The 24442-nt window shown below is 41.8% G+C and overlaps 1 protein-coding gene across 5 annotated transcripts in view; it reads left to right on the top strand.

The window, feature by feature from the left end:
- The window catches only part of fynb (FYN proto-oncogene, Src family tyrosine kinase b), a 65706-nt gene that overhangs the window by 1956 nt on the left and 39308 nt on the right, over positions 1-24442 (top strand). For 3 of the 5 annotated variants that reach the window (XM_046372498.1, XM_046372495.1, XM_046372499.1), the window contains exon 2: positions 11253-11321. The exons of 1 other annotated variant lie outside the window; for it this stretch is intronic. The gene's annotated coding sequence lies outside the window, so the exon portion shown is untranslated. Of the gene's footprint in view, positions 1-11252; positions 11322-22263; positions 22375-24442 lie in introns of all 5 variants that reach the window. One more of the 5 variants, XM_046372496.1, reaches the window with a different exon arrangement.

Raw genomic sequence — 24442 nt, 5'->3', positions numbered from 1 at the left:
GATACTGTACTCTAGGTGAGGCATATATGGTATCACTGATGAAAGTCCCTTTTATTAGGCCCAGTTAGACAGCCTCTCATCCTCTCCAGCTGTGGTGATACTCTGTTGAAGTACTTTGTTCCTAATCACGGTTCACCCTCTCACTGACTGACAGATACTTTGTGCTGGCAGGCAGGTTATCACAGAGAGGAAATCTAATGCTGTAGTAGATGTGTAAGCACATACGAGTTGCTCTTAAATAATGATGATAAATAATCCCAATAATGACCTAGGGGAACTTTAGTATGCAGTCTGTTTTTTGATGTCATGGACTTGTGGTTTTTGTTTTCAGTATTGGATTCCTTAATTTTAGCTAGAATGATATGCTATGGGACCCTGGGGCAAAAATGAGCTCAAAACTGTAATAATAATAAACCTGTAAAACCTATAACTAGATTTTGACACAGGGACTTTCAAGATGGGGCCTGATGATTATGAAATAGAGCAGGATCTAACTCAAGGCCTTGGACATGTCAGGTAGTATTCTAGTTTAATGATGCATGACCATTAACAAATTTTTAGATTGATAATTGCAAAGCAGTTGACACATACAGTGGTGTGGTTGGAGTTTTCCACCATGTGGATCACTTTGCTGCTGGCCTAGAACCTGACACAACTGTTTCAAATGTTAGTTAACTGAGTTAGTTGCATACCATAGCTGTGTTATTAGAGTATTTTACTGTACAAAAGCCATGCTGGCCCTGTGTACTACACTGTACACATATGATGTACTGCTCCACCGTGCTGTGATCTATCTGTGTACCCATCTGAGAAAGGGGCATATGGCTACTATTAGGTACAGGTGCAGGTGTGAAGTGTGCTCGCGGTGACTGCATCATTGCTAATGTCACTTTGGTTACTCACATCGTGCACATCGTGGCAGGAGCCATCTTGGACAGTTTTGGACCTGGTCCCTGTCTAGTAGTCAGAGCAGAGAGCTGGCAGCACCCATGACAGAGCTCTAATCCTCATCCTTTTGCAGTTTTATGTAACCTCTAATCTCTGTTACTTAACAATTGCACACTTTCCCTACAGTAAAATGGCATTCTGTGAACATATCACCTTTTACTTGTTGATTTGAAAAGAGCTGAAGGAGGTTGATCAGTTTCACTGAGTAATAGTTATAGTGAGCAATAGTTACATCTATTTAAAGTCAAAAATAAATTGCTTGTTATGTCCAAAAGCAGCTCCAAAACCGCACATGTTCAGTTTACAGTGAGGGAAAAAAAGGGAGTGAAGAGCAGAAGATGCAGTGAATATCAGGAATGTTTATTTGATTTGAATGATTAATGCATTCCTATTGTAGTTTGTAATAATGTCTGGCCAGTACTGGATTCCGGTGGCTAAAGCCAATATGTCTGTGACCAAGATCTCAGCTGGGCTCTAGTTTGTGAGTTCATTCTTAAAAATTGGAAACAGGATGTGAAACAAGACATTCTCAGGTTCACGGGTCAATCGGTAGCTTTTCTCACCTTTCAGTCGCATCTCACTTCTTTCAGGAATGTTCCAGTTGCTGTTAATTACTTGGCAGGAAAAATGGATTAAAACTGAAACAAGTTAACCATTTTTCAAAATGTTAATATTTGCTGATTATGTATTTTTTTTAAATGAAACAGACCACACAGTAAATATCTTAAAATTTACACTAAATTTGGCAGCTTAATGAAACTAACTGTCAGTTGCATCCGTACCCCTACCAAGCCTCTTGCTTGGTCAGTCTTCTCTTTTTTAGCTTCCTCCATCAGTGTCCTCTTCAGTCTCTTGACCCCTGTCATAATGTCCTAAGAGGATTGTGAGCCCAGTTCTGTTGCCCACTCACCCAGTACTGATTCTGGTGCCCACCCTGCCGCAGCTCCATGCCTTCTTTATTGTATCCCCCACAGTCCCTCACCTAAAAACCCCCTCCTCCTGGCCATGGTCCAAAGCTCCTGTGATAGCAGTGTAAAAACCAAAGAATCACCTGACTGCATGATTAACAAACCTAACTTGCAGCTACAGTAGGCAGCAGTTACGTTCAGGGAACACAACCAAATCACAGAGAGTTGAAGCTTAGTAGCCAGAGGACTTTAGAGAGGTAACCCAGAAAATATTTGCTCCATAAAATATGATCTAGTATCACCAACATCAGTGATAGCTAGTGGTTTGTGTGACATTTTGTGCCATAAAGTGCTATGTACTGAGTTCTTACCCCCTCACATATGGCAGAAATGAGCTATAAGGGGGGACAAGTGTCTGTAACAAAGACAGTACTTGCCCTATTTTAAGTCAGTGTATTTATGTATTATTATTGCTTCAAATTGTTACTGACTGCACATACAGCGTTGTGTCCTGGTTGGTATTGTGCGTTACAAGTAATGCACAAAAGCTTGAATAAACCTTGAATTGAAAGCTGCATGTACAGATTTGAGTTGAGAGTGTGTATCTTCATTGATAGTATCAAATCTGACCCAGTAGATCTGAGTGTTCACACATGAATGATTAAATGTAGCCCTCGCTCCGTCTCATTAGCTAAAGCTGAAGAAGAAAAGACTTCTCCTCTGCGAAAGGGTTCAGTCCAGGATTTGACGTCATCTTATGGAGCTCGCGGTGGGTCAGATGGCCCCGGCTCATGCGTTCGGGACTGGGAGTACAGTCAGCCGCTTTTCTGCGCTCAGCGTCATGCCAGAACCTCAGAGGTCAGAAAGATACCATAACAATGTTGTCCTTTGTGTCACGTTTCCAGTGGAGAGGGATGAAATGTGTCTCTCTTCTCGCTTGTTTTTTTTCTCTCTGCACTTGGTGGCTGAGTCGTGACGTTCGCAAGCTGAAATGAAGTTATTGTTACATATGAGTAAATGTTGAACTATGGATGAATGCGGGTTATGACAGAGCTGGTGGGGAGGCACAATGACATGTGAGAGCAGAACTACAGATCATATGATCACCACTAACTGAATGTCTGCAGTCTCTCCAGCATCTCCATAGGACAACTGTTAGTTTTCTTTTCTGCTAATTAACCCAGTTAGTTAGTTTCACTGTCCCTTTTTTTTTTTTTTTTTTTTTGCTTTTTACACAATCCATCACTTTCATTTAAAATTAGGAATGTTTGCGGATCAGGCATGCGCTGTTAGGTCATCGTTGCAGTGAAACCAAGGGAGCAAATGATGTGTGAAAGTGATACCCTTGCATGATAGCTTGTAAACATAGGACCCATGATGTCCATCTTAGGGATGTTTCTTCACAGGATTTCAATTAGCAGGAGTTGTTTGTCCTGCATGAAGGAGCCCAAGTAGCACAGATCCTATCGCGGCCCCCTGTCAGCCCGCCACTTCCACCTGCCAGAGCTCATCTTTGTGTTTGCTTATGTGTGCATTGGGTCTGAATGTGCAAAGTCTTGACTTGACTGCTTGTCAAGTGTGGCTTCACATCCTCTGTAAAGAATCACACTTGCTCATTTACATCTGGAGCGCAGGCGATGCATGAGAGCACCAGCCAGCGTGGCTTTCTCTCATATCCTGCTCAACATTTTCCGTTTTAATCTTCCTCATTTTTTTCCCTAATCTCTCCAATTCCATTTAGCTCTCAAGTCCATTTAGCCTTTATTCAGAAGTTCAATAGTGCACTGGAGCGCCTCACTCTATTTAAAACCTTACCACTGAATAAATCGAGCAGAAATCCTTTAATTCTGCCAGCCGCCACCCAAACCGAAAGTTTATACTGCTGCTGAAGCAGTGGAATAGCAATGGTAGGTTCCTATAACATGTTTGCTCCATATGTCTGAACAGCTAGCCAGACATTCTAGGCATCATGTGATGGTTAGAGAAGCAGCAGGGAGAGTGACTGACTCCATGATTTATTTAACATTTTGTGTCATTTATAAGTAGTGTATTTGTCTAGCTGATGTGATTAGCACAGCACATGTACTGTACATTAGGGCTGAACAGTTAACTGAGATAATACGGCCAAATTTTATGATAAAGGTAAAATGTGCAACAGCATAAAATGATGGCCCAGTCTATAAATCGTATTCTCTAGATATAAAAGAGCCCAGCAAAAATCACCAATTTTATTGATTTTAGTGAAAACAAAAAGTAGAAATCCACATTCCTTCTAAAATTGTGTATCTGTCAAAATATTTGCTGTGTTTATGTTCACTTTGTTGGAGAAACCTATCTGAAATAATAGAGAATAATCAAGAGTAAGTTGAGTTGAATGAGTTGATTTGATACACATTAAAACAGAACAGCACTCTCTGGCTGATGGAGTATCGAGGGTGTGTAGTAAATAAGGAAAAAGAAGATCAGTCTTGTGACAGATACTGGGGCTTTGGTGCTTATTTTGCTGCACATCCATGCTGACATACTGTATTTTCTTTGCAGTGTGACTACAGAAAAACATCAGTGGGGTACAGGTGTGCGAGGTACAGGTTTCTGTCCAGACTCACTTTACATTGATGTTCAGCAGTGCAGCCACACAGTTTGCAGGTTTTCACGTCTTACTGATAGTGTATGTAAAGCAAAACCGAGCCCTCTTCCAAGACTTTTTTGTTTGAGGAATTTAGCACATGACAAAACTTTGAGTCTCTCACGTGAAGAACACACCGGGTATTTCCAGCACTTGTGCTGATAAAGAGAGTAGATTTCCTGTCAGTTGTTACCAAAAAAAAGTACGGAGGTTTGATACCCAGCCTTAATTATGGTAAATGCAGCAAAACCACTAACTTCATTTCAAGAAAACAGAATAGACTGTCAAGTGGATGTTTGATCACAGTGACTGTGAAATATGTTTAAAATGATCCAAACAGATTAAAAAAAACCTGCATGTCGCGGTGGTGACTGGGATCAGGTCATGGACTGTCGGACAGCCGAACAGTGCATCATCATACATCGCTTTATTATTTATTAATGTGTTTACCATTAGGGCATGTGGACTTGATGACAAGTGTTTTTATTTTGAGGTGAAAACAGGAGTGCTTTTTGTACGTATGTTAATGGACTTGAGATTTTCCATACATAATTAACTTGCTGTGAGTTTCCCAGCTGTGTCTAGTGTCATGTGTGAGTTACAGAGACGATATTATGTCCCAACAAAGCCTCTCTGTGCTGTTTGAAATTCTGAATTGCCAAGTAGCTAATTATGTTTTATGGTCTCTATCAGTTTCATTGTGAACTTTCCAGTTTCACTTGATGTAGGCAGATTTCCACGCAGAGCACAGTGGAAGCATGTCTGTTGATATGTGGAACCCTTGCTTCTGAGCACTCACCTCATCTGACAAAGAAAACGTGTCAGACTCCCCACCGAGAGGTTCTATTCCGACCTGTTTCCACTGCAGCGTACGGTCTCTGAACCCTGCTGCCTGTCTGCCCTCTGTGTTACGCTCTGCTCTCTGTTTGACTATGCAGCGTCATTTCTCTGCATTGCTGTTGCTGCTGCGAGATGCTGACAAAGGAAATGATTGCTGGCAGTAATGTCACACTGGCAATCCGGATTTGGGCCTTGTCCATCACAGGGCTTGATTTTCAGTGTGCCACTTTCACAATGACCCCCCAAGGCCACAGATCATATTCCTACTGTTGCCATTTTGAATATATATTTACGGTCATGGTTCGACAGTGCATATGATGATATCATTTCACAGCATACTGTGTGAGTATAATATATTAGAAAGAAATGGATCACTTGCAATGAGATTTTCATTACAAATGAAAAGATTTTCCTTTCCTTTGCTTCAAACAGATACCATTGTGGGTGAAAGCTAAATCTAATGAATGTAAAACAGAACTGCCTAATTTCCTCTGAGGGCCCTCCTACATGTTAGGGTCTTTCAAGAACAGTAACCAGCCATTTAGTGTTGGTCTATATATCTTTAAATAGCGTGATGATATTATCCAGTGTCCAGTGTGTGATCTCCAGTGTTTTTTCTTTGTAGAAAAAGCTCCAGATGCTACAATGTAAAATTACATACACAGTGATTTTCTCTGCATCTCCCTCTTCCTGTCAACCATTCAGGAGTTTCCCTATTGTAGTGTGGTTCAGGGTTGCTGCCGTGGAAATAAGATCAGTTATTTATTCTGTCTGTCTGTGAACACACAAAAGCTTTTCGATGTTTTTGAAGTGTTCACCGTTCTGATCTGAAACAAGGCCCTCGTTTTTGCTTCCTCCATAATGCTTTAATCGCCTGGCAAATCCCTCTCTGGTGTAGCATAGATGCAGAAAGCCATTGCAGATAGAGTACATTTTAATCCACTCCTCAGCAGCGTCTGTCAGTCAGCCTTTCAGCGAGGGCTCGTAGCCCACTGGCAGTCCTGACCTGTCAATCAAATCACATTCGTCCGGGCTCTAGGGAATGGGGATGAAACATTTTGGATTTAATTAGTCCTCTATCATGTCATTTATTTACAGTGAACTCCATGACAATGTTTCAAGAAGACACAGGCAGCTGAATATATTATCACGACTTAACTACGCCACAGTCTGCAAGGTTGCTCTAAATCCATATAAAGGCTGTGGCCTGCAGCTGTAAGCTTTGCAAATGCAGCTATTATTGAAATGGCAAAGTGCCCTACTTACCCTTTACAGACTAGCCCTGAAATGAACCAGAAGTGGGTGGCTGACGGAGAGTTTTATGTTAAATTGTACAAGGCATGGCACGTCTGTGCGGCGCAGAGGGAGAGCAGTCCCCCACCACCAGAGACTTGGGTTCATTTCCCAGCAGGGGTGCCTCCGTCTTGGCCAGAGCCCCTAAACATTGTGAGGGTCTGCGTTCATAGGAAGGAAGCCAGAGAGGGAGCGTGTCCCTGCTGCTGAGATTGTCACTTCTGGAGAGCTGTTCAGAAAAAAAAACAAAACAAAACTCCTGCTTGTTTCCTCTCCTCCTGCACACTACAACTTGTCCTCTACCAGAAAGTAAGTTGACAGGATGAAAGTCAATAAGACGAGAAGACAGCTGTTTGTTCTAATAAATTGAAAAAAAAAGTCCCTTTACAGCCATGATTGTTGTAACTCAGTGTCAGTGTTCAACTTGAAAAGAATATTCCACTGGAAATCTCTCGTTTTAGAGTGGGGCATGGATCTAATAATTATTTTCATTTAATATTCTAATGATTATTTTTACATTAATAGATTGATTTTTAATTTAAAGTCTAGACATTGCTGAAAATATTGAAAAGTTCTTGAAGAGCCAGGTCAATCATTGGTCAACCGCTAGTATTGAGTACGTACATATGTATTTACTTCTAGTTTTACTTTTGATGTTGAGTATATTTGATATCAGATCCAAGACTTTTACTCAAGTACTATTTGTACAGGAGACTTTCACATTTACCAAAGTAATATCCATCCATTTTCTATAACGCTTATCCATCAGGGTCGCGGGGGGGGCTGGAGCCTATCACAGCTGACTACGGGCGAGAGGCGGGGTTCACCCAGGACTGGTCGCCAGTCAATCGCAGGGCCCACACACAAAGACAGACAACCACACACTCTCACACTCACACCTAGGGGCAATGTAGAGTAGCCAATTAACCTAATGTGCATGTTTTTGGTATTGTGGGAGGAAGCCGGAGTACCTGGAGAAAACCCACGCAGGCACAGGGAGAACATGCAAACTCCACTCAGAAGAGCCCAGACCGGGATTCGAACCTGGAACCCTCTTGTTATGAGGCGACAGTGCTAACCACTGCACCATCGTGCCGCCCAAAGTAATATTTTAGCTTGATTTCTGAACTTTTTCTCCAGTGTAACTTTTGAGCACTGCCTCTGGTAGACATGAAATTTGACTTTAAAAGTTTGTAGCTTCCTTCTATTTGGAGCCTGGATTCTCAGCATTTACAGTGGCCCCAGTTGTGAACCAGAGTCAAGGAAAAAAGATATCAGAAGTCTTCCTAGATTCAAAGCTCCTGATGTGTATCAATGCGGAGACTTTCGCAGTGCCACTGAGTTTCGGTTGTATAATATCTTTTGTGACTCTGGGGCAGCCCTTTCGAGTCTGTGCTTGTCTGTCGATAGGTTTTCATAAACAGCCAGAAGTTTGACAGACGTGGGCATTTACCAGGCAGTGTGGAGTTATGGTTGATGTAGGCACCAGGTATTGATAAGGAAGAAGAATGCATGGAATTGAAAAAATGATATGTCTGTTGGGTTAATTTTTATGTTTTAGTTTCCATTGTGTGAGGAGTCCTTTACCCAGTTGGTAGTCTTCCAACTTCTTGCAGTATGTTGATACCTCCTGGCAAAATGGCAGCACCATGTAGTCACACATTAGCTGGCGTGTTTGGGTCACGAAAAAGAATAGGTAAGGAAATTGAAATGATAAATGTGTTATGTTAGACCAGGGAAGACAAATGATATGATGTGGCTTATGCAGGCCACCAGAATGGAGTTGGCAATTACAGGAGCTCTGACAGACACAAATGTAGAACTGACAGTAGCTCTGCTGGAGGGTAAATATGAGAAATTAGATAAATATCAGCACAAAGCCTGACTTTTCTGCTTGAAGTTTGGTGCATGCCTTCCTGCCCACTGTCCCTCGGTGGTAGCTCAGCACAGTGAGAGCGGTGCCTTCTGTATGGATCCTACTGTGCGTCTGGCGGGCTCAGTAGCCCACTCATCTCTCCCAGTAGCCGATCAGCAGCAGCAGAATGACTGAGTCCGTTGTGCCTTGGCCAGTCATGTGACAGCTTTATACAGCTCGATGACTTTCCCCTGCAGCCTCAGTGCCATTATGTTTTATTTGTGGGGGCTGCTGATGAAAAGGGAGAGTCACTTCTCCCTCTGGGGCCAAGGGGCTCCACAGTAAAGCCTGCTGGGAGCCTGTCGCCATGACTGCATTGAGCGGTAGTGGGAACGCGGAGAAAAGGAAGGAGACCACAGAGTGGAGAGGCCAAATGGCAATTTTCTGCTAGTAAAGAAGACTTAAATCACATGTTTCACTTACACACTGAGATCAGCTCGAGTATTTTGGGACATCTTCACAGTTCTTGTGCTAATATCTCTAAAATAGATATGCTGTAAGCTGTAATGGGAAAAAGTAGTTTTGTTTCCACTACTGGTAATTCACTCACCTTCCCAAAATAGTAGCAGTTATTTTTCAAGGTACTTTCTGACCTGCTGAATTTCATTGCAAAGATGAGTGTGCACATATGTGTAATATTATATAATATAATGTTATATATAATGTTCTTATGTGTGAGAAAATAAAACCACACCCTCAGCTGAAAAGGAAGATTGTCAACCTAGATCTCTTCTCATCCTGTTGTCCTCATTTGTGCTGTTTTCTCTTTTGCATTTCCTCTGTCTCTTCTTCCACTGTGTCTCTCTTTGTCCTCTGTTATTGTTAAGCTGCAGAGGCCAAAGCAGTCAACCACTTCGCTTTCATCTCTGTCATTCAGCTGGGAGATATTATATTAGAAAGTAGTGTTTTTAAAAATGGTAGGGGTGTGTGTGTGTGTGTGTGTGTGTGTGTGTGTGTGTGTGTTTGTGTGTGTGTGTGTGTGTGTGGCGGGGGCACCATGTCAAAGTCTAATGACCAATACAATTGAGCATAATTGTCTGCGTTGCCAAATACAAGAATACAAGCTGCACACAAACTGATCTCTGTTTTTCAGGTTGTTTCCCTGCTTCACATATATTGATTGTGTGCAGAAAAACCCAGCTCACTTTGATCAAATGAACCGTTCAGTCGGTTGAGTCCTAATTCAGCCAATGACAGGAAATTATCATGTAATAGACCCCTGCCTACACAACACACCAGCAGCAGTAGAAGCAGCAGCGCCTTTCCACGTGGGTGTAGGCTGTTGCAGAACAAATACTTGCATCATGGCTCTCAAGCCTGCATGCACTTGCAGTGTCATTACTGCTACGCTCCAGCAGTCAGCAAAGCCACAGAGACAGATTAAATTAGATTAGCAGGGCTGAGCTTTAAAGTCAAATCAGCAGCTAATGGTTTCTAACATATTTGGCAGCAGTGACAACTTGTCTTTTGTAAATAAAGGGCAGTTAACCCTGGCCCTTCTGCCACACAATGACTCCATTGTGTAATTCTGCTGTCAGTCAAAGAGCGGGCACCCACTGTAAAGTTTATCCACACATGGTGGAGATTTTTCTTGTAAATAAAAATTGCCATGTAGGGCATTGGAAATAATGTCTTTATGGTTTAATATTGTGCTATTTTCCACACAGCTGTGAGATTTACAAAGCATTGATTCTAATGTAGTAGTTATTGGAGGCCCTCTCCATAAGCCCAAAAACTGATGGATGGCAGTAAAGGTTTGTCTTTTTCAAGTCAGTAATGATATAATTGTATCAATGAATTTATAAAATATGGACTTCAACTTTTGGGTCTGAAAGGCGGAGTCAATGCTGAAGTGCCTCATTCACACCTGTAGAAGTATATGAATGTATTTGTAAAATCCACTTGCCAGTGTAACTGGGTCATCATGCAGGCTTTTGATTAAAGCTGGCAGCTCATGTGTTCTTTGCAGCAATCTGTTGTTTACTAGTGAAAGACATGTTTCTGTGTCAATCAGGTGAGATTGGTTTTTTTTTTTTTGTCTTTCTAAGTAGATTAGGGTCATGACCAAGGCGCAGCCACACACAGCACCTCACACACAGACTCTAACCCTCTTGTATAAACATTTCAATACATGTTACATTAACGTGTATTCTGCAGTCAGTTTATGCATTATATTAACATTCATTTCTGGTCTTCCTGGTTTTTTTTTTCTTTCAATACTGTGAATACTGCAGGATCATATTTTTTGCACAAACTGTACAGCTCTGGTGTTTAAAATTCCAGTCATGTCACTGTACATACTTTTTAAAATTTTTGTAGTACTTTAACTTTATTTATCCTATTGTAAATATTGTACGTTCCAATTTTAATTCTGTAATTATATTTTGTATTGCACCTTATGCCAAGACAGATTCCTCGTAGGTGTAAACTTATGTGGCAAAACTGATTCTGGTTCTGATATCTTCCAGCTGGTGTATTCTGTTCATCAACCTCTACCTTTCTATCTTTTATCACACTGTTTCATGTTTTGTAATAACCAAAAGTTATACGTGTAGAAGTCCGGAATAACAGTCCCTTGACGTTGTCCTGAAGCATTCCAGGAAAAATGTGCAAGAGCCATTTTCACAAATATGTGTGAATGACAGCAGTCAGCACATGCAGTTGATATTCATGTTTTATTGAATGGGACGATGAATAATTTAGCATCTCTGTGTCCCTGCAGGGCCTCTGTTTTGTCAGCGCACAAAGCAATGTGGAGGAAATAAAAATCCTGAGACGCTGAGAACAAGAGGTATGACTCTTCACACTCCACTGGACTCACAAGCTCGTTTGTAACCTCACACAAACACACTTACAGATGAATTCAGGCGTGTTGGCTTGCATGTGTGTCATATGAAAATAACCTCATGTAGATACTGACAGCAGATGGATGGACTGCACAACATGCTCATTCTGGAGGATCAGAACCAGCTGGCCACCACTAGCTGCAGTTGTTTGCCAGAGGCCAGTCTCCCGTCCTAAGTTCATACACATACCTGTAATGCATTAGCATGGACTGCGTATTGTGTACCAGGAAGCATGTGTACAATTCCCTCATAATGTAACTTTGTAGCTGTAGCAGTGAGTTGTGGTTTCAGGTTGACCTACACAGAAGCAGATACAGGCATCTAAAAGCTAAAGTATTCATTTCCATCCTTATACAGTATATGACCTGACCCAAGTGTTTCTGCTGCTGCCATCTTTAATCCGCAGTGCAGCAGTAAGGCCAGCCCATACATTGCTGCAGGGGTTAATGAGAGGTCACACTGCAACTGTGCCACGATGGGATTTCTCATGTATCCCTGTTTATCTGCATGGGTTGTTTTTTTTTTCTTATGACTTGCAACATATTTCAAAGCTAAAATCGCAGCAGATGAGAGATGTTTCAGTTATTTCCTAATCCGAGTGTTAGCATGCCGGGTCCCCACTAGGTCAGAGTAAAACACGACAGCACTGATGTCAGATTAGATATCGACAGCTGTCAGCGGTGTGTGCTTTGCCTCCTCAAGCAAGAGTCACAGCTGAACTGTTCAGAGAGTCCACAGTGTACCAGAGTTCAAGAACAGTTTGTAAAGATTTTGTAATTTTGTAAAATGAGCACAATGTGGCATCAGGAGAGAGGTCCCTGAACATAAATATGTGCTGAAGGGTGGACAAGGAGGCAGGAGTTATGAAAAAAAAAGCAGCCTGTTTTCATACCTTTAGTTTGGTTCATATGTTTCACACCATTCGGATCTGGTTCTTTTTCACTCTAGCTTTTACAGACGAACAAGCCGAGAAAATATGAAGTTACATAGACTGACATTTAACTCGTTGATTGGGCAGTTTTTGTGATTGTCATACTGCATGAACAATGCATCATCACATGGGGAGGTTTATACTTTGATGCTTCGGATGTGTATATTTATGTATTTAGGTGTCACAGAGCTCACAAAGAAATAACTGATTATAAGCATTATTAGTATTATTAGACTGTACAATAAGGATTCAGGGCTTATTATTGCATGATTACTGACACTTTTTAACAGATGTAGTAGCATACACAGCAATCTAAACAGCTTTTGATCTACCAATTAATCAGGGAAAATACCAGCACTGATGTGCATATATGCTGCCATGATTACCAAATAGTTTGCATAAATACATACATGGCCTATACAGATTAAGAGGTGCTAAAACACATATCTGCTATTATTAAATCCTGTGGTTCATTTGTTTTCACACCACACCACAAACTCTAGAATCTGGTACACACCAGGGTATTATGACAAAGCCCAGACAAACCACACGATTCTGGTAAAGTTTCTTTTAATCAAACCAAACAGGTGAGGTGTGAAAGCATTCACTTATTTAGCCTCTAAGACTACGAGACACAAAAATATAAAATCTAAATATATAACAGTTGTGATGGTAAATATGGTCACCCAACAGTCAAGATGTATTTGTTGTTAAGAATACATCTCATTTGTGAAGTGCCAAAACCGAATGGACGTTTAAATTTCATATGTCTGACTAGCTAACAAGGAATTTAAATTAAAACAATGCCAGCAAACGTCCAAAAGCGCTGGGAAGTCTATCTCAAAGATCTGGAGTCTGTAAATTTCTTGGATACGGATGAACTGATAAAGTACTTCCCTGTAGCACTTCCCTGTCCTCTCACTGTTGAACTGTATGTTTACAAGAGCTACTTCTAGCGAGGTTTAAGCTAAACTGCTGTCTGAAAGAGCTTGTAAGAGGTAGCAGCCACAGCCAACCACTAGTGACTGACACTGATGGAAAAAAGGGGGAAAAAAAGAAATTGGATAAATTATTTATCTATTTATAATTTTTTTTCCCCCAAAATTTATAACTTATCAAAGGATTTGGCCCAATTGCTAAGACACTTCATGTTATTTTTTTGCTTTAATTTATCAACCATCTTTATGCTAAAAACTGGATTTGAAGCACAAACCCTGTTTCTGCCAAACAGCTGGCAACCGGGTTTCATCGTATTTTCAGCCCAAGTAAAGAACGTTCTGTTTTGTTCTGTCAGTCACTTGTTAGCTTCACTTGTTCTGCGACCTCTTTTAAAGTCAAACACATGTCCATGTATGCTCTAGTCAGAGGTGTTTCAAGGTGTAGCTTCCTCTCCTTATGTAGAGCATCCGATAAGCCAACCCCTGCTGACAAAGGAGACACGCTGTAAAAACCCCAGCAGGGCAACTGACAGAAGAGCTATACATTTAGAGGAGGACATGTTGGTAGAATTCATCAGTGGGTTAGTGGGGAAGCTGTACAGGGGATTCTTCCAGGAAACCAGAGTCAGATGAGTATCTGACATTTATAGCAAGTGTATTCATTATGCAGGCTCAGTGATCGTTGCGTTATAGCGCCGTTATTGTTTGTGATATAGTTTTCTACGGTGCTCATGTGTGTCTCTGCTTGGAGATGGAACCAGCAGAGTGGGCTCGTTTCGCGTGACGCAGCTTTTTTCTTTTCTTTTTTTTTTGGAGGAAGAGCTGCTCAGCGTTTTGGGCTGACATGGTTGACATAACACAGTACACACACAGAAGAAGATCTGCAGAACGCAGCGCATCAAGAGCAACCTTACCGTGGGAATGTGGAGCAGATGTGTGTGTGCGCGTGGAAATGTATGTGAAAGTGTGAGAGTGTGTGCGCCTCAGTGCTCTTGCTGGGTGGGTGGCATTGTAGGATGGTGAGAAACAGAAAAGTGAGTCACGGATTGCAAACATGTTTTCATTGCTTCGCTCTGCCTCTCTGAGAGTTTCTGCATCGTGCATGAAGAAGAACTGTAGAGTGGTAATTATCCTCACATATCCTAGACACTGATATTCATTGCTAGAATCATTTGCAGCCATGAGACAAACACATACTTGTGTTTTGCCTCCTGGCAGCACCAAAAGTGAACATACGCCCTCTCCTCCTCCCAGCTTGTTACCTCCATGATAATGACTGTGCCAGTGTGGGCTGTGCAACTATTCTCTGAAATGTCAGCGTTGCCCTCAAAGTGTGGCTCCATTGTGGTTCCCAGTTTGCCTGATGGTAAGGAGATGCAGTCAGTGGGTAGAAGTGGGGCCGCTAATGAACCTAGTTAAGTTTCGCTTCATTATATTGACGCATCTGGTGGCATTTTTTTCCAACCGCATGCTTTTCTCCCTCCACCTAATTAAGTGATGTGTTCAGGATCTGTGCTGCAGACTGAAGTGTACCCACCACGGCTTACACAGGACGTACTGCACCGTAGGCTGGCTCTCTGTGCTTGTTACCGAGCCTCAAAGAGACCTCTTGAAAACTCAGCGTGACATATGACCGGCTGTTTCCAGCAGGTTCTGAGCACAGGATGTCCCTCCAGTCTTCCTGTGGCCATTTGATATCTGTTAAGTATCTTGCACTCTGAGCACTATGTCTTGACCATCAGATGCACTCACATCAGAGCATCTCTCTCTCATCCTCGCCATCGCTACGCTGTCGAGGGGCTGTGCTGGAGAAAAGGAGAGATGCCAATGAATTATCTGCAGCAGCAGCAGTGCTCTGCCCCACTGAGAGACATCAGCTCTGGGAAACATCAAAGTGGGGCTTTGGTGTTTGGATCCTGGGATCCTCATTCAGCACCATGCAAAGAGATATCCCTCTGTCCCTGCTAGCAGTGACCACAGGCATCAGTGACATCTTCATGTGCAGTCGAACGTGTCTCAGTGTGTTCGTCAATATACATATCCTTATTATTCATCATGTAGACACACCCATCATCTTGATGATTTATTGATGTTGTAGAATATTTCCAGGAATTGTTTGACAATGAATTGCAAAGATTGATGGCTTTTAGCTTCCATTCTGGTTCCATGTTTGCTGGTTTCTTGGTCTTCTGTCAACTGACTGTCTTTGGCTTTGTGACTGATGGTCACAAACAAAACAAGGGATTGGAAGATCTCACCTTGACCCCTTTTAAATTATGATAGATGTTATGTGACATGTTTTACATGGGGGCTGGAGCCTGTCCCAGTTGACAATTGGCGAGAGGCGGGGTACATCCTGGACTGGTCTCATCATAATCAGTATAACACTGTATTTTTATGTTTATGTTATACAGGTTTACTGTTTACCGTTAATTTGTTACCTGTCTGTAGTTCAAGTTCAGTTAGGATTTTCCTACATTTTCCAAAGTTGCAGAAAATATGAAGATGTGCCACATTCATGTCAGTGAAGAGAGTTTATATAGCAAGGTAAAAAAATATACACTCAGACAGCAAACTAGGCCCAATAATAGCTGCTTTTTCAGAGTGGTTTTTCCATAGTAGTCTGGTCTGGCTACACCACAGGAATTATGTGTTTTTTCAAATTCTAGGTTTGACTTTGAGTTCTTTGCTCTTTCAAGCAAAGCAGTACTTATAGAATCTAGAGGAGGTGTAGAAGGGGAAAAGAGCAAGAAGAGGTAGGATGAATGACCACCTGCTCTGAGTGATTTTAATCTACACCTCCACAGAAAGTTCTTTCGATGTTTCACCCTCTCCTCCATCAGTGATCACTCCTTCGTACTTCTCATAAAACAGGGATGGCACAGAGAACCCAGGGGTTGGAAGGGGTTTGACCAGAGACTTTTAATGATCTCTTCCTTAACCCCCCTCATCTCTCTTCTGTAAGCTGACTGGGTGGAGGCCATGTGCAGAAGGCTGAAGTTTTATTCAGAGTGGCCTGGGATATTTATGCTGCATGTACTCTTGTTATGCTGATTTGTCTAGTTTGTTTGACAAGGGAAAGTAAAGTGGTCGAAAGTTTATGAACCGTCTCTGTTGAGCGGCAACAGTTGGCTTCTGTGGCTGGTTGCTGGTTGCAGTGTGTTGCTCTGCTGCTTACATGATGCAAGCCTGTGTGTGTTGTGTATGTTGTGTGTGAGCCAGAGGGCCTAAGGTGCCGATGGTGTAGTACCATAGTACCTCATCCTGTTTTACTGACTCGCCAACTTGCTGAAGAGTCCGCCTTCAACACATCTGCCTCAGCATACTAATGACTTGCTTTGGATCTGTTTGTGATTTACGCCTCAGGAATTTCTTCCCTGTTACCTGCAGTTAGCTCCCAGCTCTTAAGAGGTTGAAAGTGTTAGTGTGATTTTTGTTGTCATGTGTCACTGTACCCTCTTATCTGTCCTATTAGTATCTGTTGTGTATTTCTATTGTAACAGGAAAATGCAAACTACAAGACTGGGCGAGCTTCCTGTCTGCATGCGTGCAGATTGAGTGTCTGGGCTACCATATGGCCAGTGAGAAGAAAATGAACACAGGTTTTTATTGGGTGGTTTGAAAAAGCAGGGGCAGGGAATCAGATGGCCAGAACAACAGCGGCTATAGCTCATCACTGACAAGCTTTAGAGTTACTGCCCAGCCCACTGAGCACTGTGACAGATATGTTGTCAGTGGAGCTGCAAGTGCGTACCAGGTCGCACACTCAGAAGGGCTTATCATGGGCTGGGGCTGTGGTCAACAGTACAACCTTCAAAATAAACAGTAAGACAACATAAACATGGCAAAATTCAACTTCGTGTTAGAATCTCCTACATTGTGCAATAATTAAAACAGAAACATATTTGTCAGGTAAGTGCAGAAAAATATTGCATTGCTGACTATTATATGAATATGATTATTATTTTTATTGATCACTGATATTTAAAAATGAACATATGGCCTAACCAGTCGACCAGAGGGTGTCAGCTCTATAATGGACTTCTGCAAAGCAACTGCAAGCAACAGGGTCTTTCAATTGGCTATGGTTGGACTAAAAAGGTCCAACATAAACATTTGCAAATTAGCCTAATCTTAACTAACCCAGGCTAGATTGATCCCCCAAAGAAAGACATCTGGGGCAGAAACACCATCAAACCCATCAACTTTTGAGGTTACTACAAAGAGTTTAGTTATCTAAATTGGCCATGTGGTCCACACTTTGTATCCTCAAAGCTCTCAGTGTTTCTGCTCAGCTTTGCCATTATGTCTTATTCACCAACTTGCCAATTGAAGGTTGTCAAGCAGTTCAGTGCTGTTAAATGTCGCCAGCACCAACACTGTGACGAGAGCACTTCTGTTGTTGCATTGCCTTCTTCTGCTCTGGGCAGTCTGGCTTGTCAATAATGGGCTGCAGTTTCCATCAGCTCTCCACATGTTGGAGGTTTAGTGACGTGGGTTTAATTATATTGGAGGTTAAGGGAGGGTGAGGGCTGTTGGGTTGCAGCCATATGCCGGCCCTGGGTCCTTAGGGACTAAGCCAGTGGCTTAATGAGCAGCCTCGCAGGAATTAGTGCTACTTTAACCTCAGTGTTTTGACTGCTGAGAGAGGCCCGCTGCTCAGCTGATTTACAGCTGCTGATGGGGGAAGAGGAGGAGCAGCTAAGGAGGCTGGAACCTCATCCTGTCTGTAAACATACATGAAGAGTTTTTCCTGCTCTGCTTTATGATGGCGCTTTGACACTAAGCAACACAGTTGTTTTCTCCTCTACCGGAGAGCAATTAAAAAGACCTAAAAACTATAATCTTCCATTACTAGACATGGGAAATCTTTCAATATTAGTGCCAAGACCATACCAGGTTTTCAGTGCAGATAGCAGAACTTTTTTGATCGCTTACATTGAGACATATTAACAGGTTTTCCACAAAAAACCCTTTGCCTGAATACAATTCTGATTTAAACTGATAAAAGAATAAATAGGGTTATAAATCTAAAGATACATTTCAGGCATTTTTAGGGACAGGACAGCTTTGATATCTCAGAAAAAGAGCATATTTCAGTGAGTACCAAAATGGTGGTACTGAAGTTTGGCCATGTTTACTTATGTGGTACAAAATTAAAAAGCGAGATTTCACTGCTTTGGTTGAAGGTCTTCCCCCTTGTAAACATAGCCTACTTTTTAATTATTCAGGTACACAAAATAGTAACACACAGCTATGAATATATAGAAAACATTTAAAAGGTGAAGGAAACACAGGAAGCAGGATGTGGGGCAGAGTGTGTCATGCTGTGTATATGAAGAAGCACATCAGGTCCAACTCTTGCATGTGATAGGTGCTGAGAGGTGCAGTTTCTGTGTTTGTGGTTTTTCAAGGACATCAGACAGGCTGTAGTGATTTGAAGACAGAAAGTTTAAAGACCAGTAGACAAAAGCCAGTCTGGTCTACATTGGCACAGTGATGTTATAGTATCTCTGTTTCACGTGTAAACCAGTTTATAGATGTACTGATTGGAGTTGGTTTCGCTTGATGCCACTGCACCTGAGGATGAAGGACTAAGTTTAGCTGTAACAACACTGACAGGCTGTGTTCGGTTCCACATGGCTTCACATGACTGAACCATGACTGATGGTCAGTCAATCACACAGGAAGCTCCCCGGCCCATCATTTAGCATGGTTTCAAACCCAGAAGACAGGTCCCCTGCCAGCGCCTGACCATTCATTTCTCCTGATGGATTCCGGTCTAGTTAGACGCTACATGTCTGACAGGATGGTGATGTTGTCAGTCAGTCTGCATTTGTTGATCCATCTGTCTGTCCAACGCTTTTGGTCCAACAGCTGGTTAGACTGAGTGTAGAATGGTAGACTAATAGAATAGTGTGTGCACATGTATGTATGTGTGATATTCTTTGTTCATTTCAATGACAACAACAACAAAAAAGTAGCTTTACTCTTTTGAAATTTTGGTTGTGAGATTGGTGTTTGTGTCATTCATGTTGCGTCTCATGTGTATGGCTGCGTTTGCCTGTGCGTGAGCGTGTGTGTAACCATGCAGATAAACCCTGTAAAGACAAAAACTGATGAGCCTTAAAGATTATCCCTATCCGGAACACAATCCTCTTTGTAGGTGCCGAGCAGTGGGGGCTTTGCTGAGCCCGAGTGCTGTCTAGACGCTGCTGCTCTGTGTGCAGGAACGTGCTGTACCGAGCCAGGCATCTGCACGCGCCGGGGCGTAAACTGTCCCCTCGGAGGCACGGCGCATTCTCACGTCTGAAGTCGCACAGTCACATGCACACACTCACAGGAGTGATGTTGCACGTTCTCTCTCGTCCACAGTTCGTTCTCCTTCGTTCACAGGATCTTTAATCATTATGGCTACTGCATCATTTCCACTGCCCAGACTCGGAGCAAGGACCCATAGGTACTCTCTGTGCTCAGGAATGTTGTAACCTAGCAACGGGGCGGGAGAGACAGATCACTATGTTGGGTCGACAATGGGCATCCATGACAGCACATGTGATGTCACCCTCCAAGGTTTATCAGCTGTCCTTGTATTTTTAACATTACTTCCCTGTGGTTGTTTACTTAATGGAAATAGATGTAAAAACAGACATCAGTTAATTATCAGGTGGAAGTGGCTCAATTTCCCACTGTGTCAGTTGTTTTGTTTGGCACTTTTTTTAAAAAAAAAAAAAAAGAAAGTGAAATGAAAAACACAAAGCAGAAACATGCAGTTTCTGAATATACCTTCAGTCTAGATTGACAACATCAGTTAATGTATTTTTTGGCTTTTTCTACACAAGGACTTCCGCTGTCTGGTACATTTGCTTTGGCCTGAAGATAACCATGCCCCCTCATGAGCCATCAAATAAATGTGGCATACGTTACTTTTGTATGCTTCTTTGTATTGCAACCCTGGCACAACAATTTCCTGCGGGATCAATAGTTAGGATCAATAGGATCAAAGTTCTTATCTTATCTTATTATGAACTAACAGTGCCATGAAATATATCAATGTAGTGTCATGAAAAACATCATTTTGAAATAAATAAATATATTCATCCATTTATTGGATTTATTTCATAGCCATATTTAGGTATTTCATTTTGAATAAAACGGCTCTCCATTAACTCAAACTTCCAAAACACAACAAATTAACTAACAAGTTTTGTGTGAGTAACGTGGGCCTGCTGTATCTTCTTCCTCTGTGCTGTAGAGGATCTTCATTGTTGTCCAAAAAGATTAAAAATGATCCTCAACTGAAATCATCACCCCGTCATCTGAAATGAGCATGTTTTTAACAATTCCGTTTTCGCTCCTTGTCGTGACAGCATGTAAACTAAACACCAGATATGTGTGAATACAAAGGTGTGGTTCCTCTGACACTGTCTTTTTGTCTGCATAATAAAGGAAGTTACCACAGCACAAAGCAGTATGATATCAAACTCATTCATCCTGTCTGCATAGGCCATAAAGAATGCATGTGGCTGCTAGCTAATAAAACATGCATCTGGTGGCATAATAGTTTAGTATTATGTGAATGGCAGTATAGTTCAGAGTAAGCTCAGTGTTTTTCTCCTGCTGTTTGAGGCCGGACAGAGAGGTGGAGCGGGGGGGGTGACATGAGCCAGAGTCGAACTGCTGACATGTGCCACGGCTTCATTTGAGTCCAGGTCGGGCTGTTGAAGTGAAGCTGTGATGATGAAATGCAGAGTTGGAGCAGGGCACAGAGGCCTCCTTGGTCTATTTATAGAATGACTGGTTGACTTGGTTGAAGTCAGGAAAACAACCTTCCTCCGAATGGAACGTTTTGGGGCTGAGCCATATTATTACACAGCTCTTCTACAGCGTTAGTCTGAGTGAAGCGAATGGAAATTTTACACCTTTCAAGATTTGAACCACATCCTGAGGCAGTCATATAATGACTACGCTGACAGCAAGGTTCAGCAGTGTGTTGCACCGTCTTTATAATCTGCACATTTGTAGAAAGATGCAGCACCCACAAGCTGAAAGGCACAGTTGGTGTAGCTTTTGCTATTTGTCAGTGGTGAAGAAAGCCTTGCTCTGCTTTGTTTTTGTTTCGTAGTGGTATTTCCTTTTAGCATTTTGCCCCTTTAGGTGTAACTTTAAACTCGTGGCTGATAACCGTGTGTCCCCAGTATGAAACAAGTCCATCTGTTCAGTATCAGTGTGTCTGGACGTGCTTGTCATTGTCTGCACAGCACCTGGACTATTTTTTTAATAATGTGTAATTAGAACATACAGTGTGTCAGTGAATACTGACAGTGATGTCCTTTGTGATGAGGACCTGGGGAAACTGCAGCAGTGCATGCTAACAATGGTTTACGTCCTCCTGTGTCCTGTGGAGCATGCATTCAACATCACATCAGGCTGAGGAGGTCCTCAGTCATCTTACAGCAAGGCTGTCCTGCATATTTTACTCATCAACATAAGATGAATAAAGCACCTCCCATTGCTCTCCAGTCCAATGTCTTTCTGTGGCTCACAGCATAGGACACTTTAATTTCTTTCTTCACCTGTGAATGGATTACTCTGACAGAGGGCAGATTTTGGTTCAACATTTTGTACTTCTCTTAAAGCAATAAAGAAGTCATTTTAAGGTGAGCATGTGATAAGTTTTTGGAATCCTTTGAGAGATTTGGGATATGACCTTAAATTTCTGTATTGTAAGTAAACATTGGATCCTTTGAGTTCTGTGGCTGTCCTTGAGCTGCACTTTCAACTGTGGCCACAACTGAAAAATTGCAAGAGGGCTTCATCCCACAACTCTCATATTCAGGTTTTTCTAACTATACAGCAGTGATCATCAACTGGTGCCCCTTGGGCCAAATCTGGCCCCTACAATTCAGATGGATTGTAGTACAATCATGATATTTCCTCTTCTGTTTTCAAACTTCACATAATCTTGCTGACTAGCAGGCCGGTCAGTCCGTAATTCATAGTTCATTTGTTCTACAGAATCAGCTCATTCTCCAACTCAGTGTTCTCCACCCCCTGGACCCACCATCAAGCTGCTGAGCTGACCATTCCCTGAGGCTGATGATAAGTGTACTGTCCGCACCACAGAAGGTATCTGCAGAGCTGTTGGAGAATCACTAAGCTTGTCTATTAGACACAAGAGGCGTCACTATGGTTTATTTATGTTGGCCAACTGGTTGTATTGAGTCTCAAACTTCGGTGTCTGTTCATACCGATATAGGTGAATAAAAATAACATTAGAGAGTGAAAATATTAAACAATGATAAGTTAAATAGGCCTAAGGAAAGATTATTTCCTTAGTTTGTTTTGTTTCAGGCTAGTTTTTTGTTTCTAGATAGTCACAGTTCAGTGCAGGAACTAGAAGAACACAGCCACTGACTTCAACGACTTATGATTTCAAAGCTATTTTAACGACAGTTGTCCACTTGTGATGAGTTTTACTGTTCTCAGAAACTGTTGCCGTGACACCGCATACCTGGGTGTAAGAACTAGTCATCTTAGTGAGTAAGAGATAATACTAATATTATAATGTCTGATTTGTACTCAGATGGAAAGTCGCCCACATTAACACATTGTACCTTTATTGGTCATCATATCCATTACAGAACATTATTTCCTTGATGGTGTCATTGTATTTACTTAGACATTTGTTCTTTAGCACTGTGTTCTGACTTTGTTAACCAGTGTGTTTACATTTTTTAAGATGATATGAACTGATGTATGAGTCATCTCAACTTTTTTTAATATGGAAACTTTGAGAATGACTCATCACACTATGCAGTTTTAAACTGTCAATTTTGTTTGAAAAGAATGGAGACGAGGGCTCTGCTTGCCATTATTAGAATATCTGTAGGACAAACATGAGACGTCCTGTTCCCCCCAGTGTGGTAACTGTCTGGTGAAGACAAATAAGCACCTGAAAATGTCAAGCTATCCCTGGAAGGGTCCCTATAGAGTGACCCTGAAGGAGTCTCCTCTACACATGTGCTGCTTTCTTTCCATAATTCAGCTGTGCGTCCTGCTGCACACAGGAGCAGCAGGCTGGATGTATATTTATTTAGCCAGTGTTCTGAAACACGCTGGTAAATGTTATCATCCAGCTGTCACAGACTGCTTGTCATTTGCTTAGTCACAGCATGTATATATAAATAATTAAGTCACAAATCTAACTAAATTTAAGACAAAATTTAAAGTGTGCGGTTTCTTGCCTCATTCCATGGAAGAAAAGCAGTCCAATGAAATGGAAAGATAATTGATGGTTTTCTCAAAAGGACCAGATGAATATTTCAATGAGGAGAGCAGAGGCAGCATCTTGTATTGGTGTTGTTTCATCCGGAGCCCAGGGGAAGGAAAGAGTGTGGGGGCTGCCAGGTCAAGTCCTGGATACAGCTGCATTATTAACAGAAGGTCAGCTGTCAGCACACGTCCACAGGCATCACATCAAGCAGCTCTCCCAATTTTGTGCCTCTGGCTGACGTGTTTGTAACCTTGTAGGCCATTTAATGAAGCTTCACAAGCCCTCTCTCCTAGCTTCCACGTTTTTTTTTTTTTTTGTACTAATAAAACCAAGCCAGACCACAAGGAGCACACAAGACACAGAGCATCTGGAACAACTTTTATTACCTCTCTGTAACACGATATAGAAGATCTATTGGGTGAGAGCCTGCATGTGGACCTGAAGAACTTACAGGGCTTCAATAAAAAATAAGCTAATCTACACGTCATTAATTGATTGATTAGTCTCTAAAAATATATATTATTTGAAAGGCTGCTAATTTTACATGAGCAGCAGTCACAAAGCTGTAAGTTCCTTGCATCCATTCTTGTAAGTTAGTGTATATCGCCAACAAAGCTTCTGGGATGTTTCTCATTTTTCGATTTTATTAGGTGTTGAAAATGAACTTAATTTTGTGAACAAAACAATTAACTTGCATTGTAAGCTGATGTCTGTCCAATTGGCCGAAGGTGAATCATTTGAAAAAGAAATGGCACGGTGTTAGCAATGGATTGAGTGTTTTTTGTTTTGTTCTGTTTTTTTACTGTTCAGGTCAATAGGTCCGATTCTTTTTTCAATGTTCCAACCACTGGCTGTACATAAAGTGAAGCCAAAACATCTGGATCGCCCCCTGGTGCCTGGCTGCAGAACAGGTCTTATTTT

This window comes from Scatophagus argus, chromosome 19 (genome assembly GCF_020382885.2).
Source record: "Scatophagus argus isolate fScaArg1 chromosome 19, fScaArg1.pri, whole genome shotgun sequence".
NCBI classification, from domain to species: Eukaryota; Metazoa; Chordata; class Actinopteri; family Scatophagidae; genus Scatophagus; species Scatophagus argus.
This window is presented reverse-complemented; position numbering and strand designations above follow the sequence as displayed.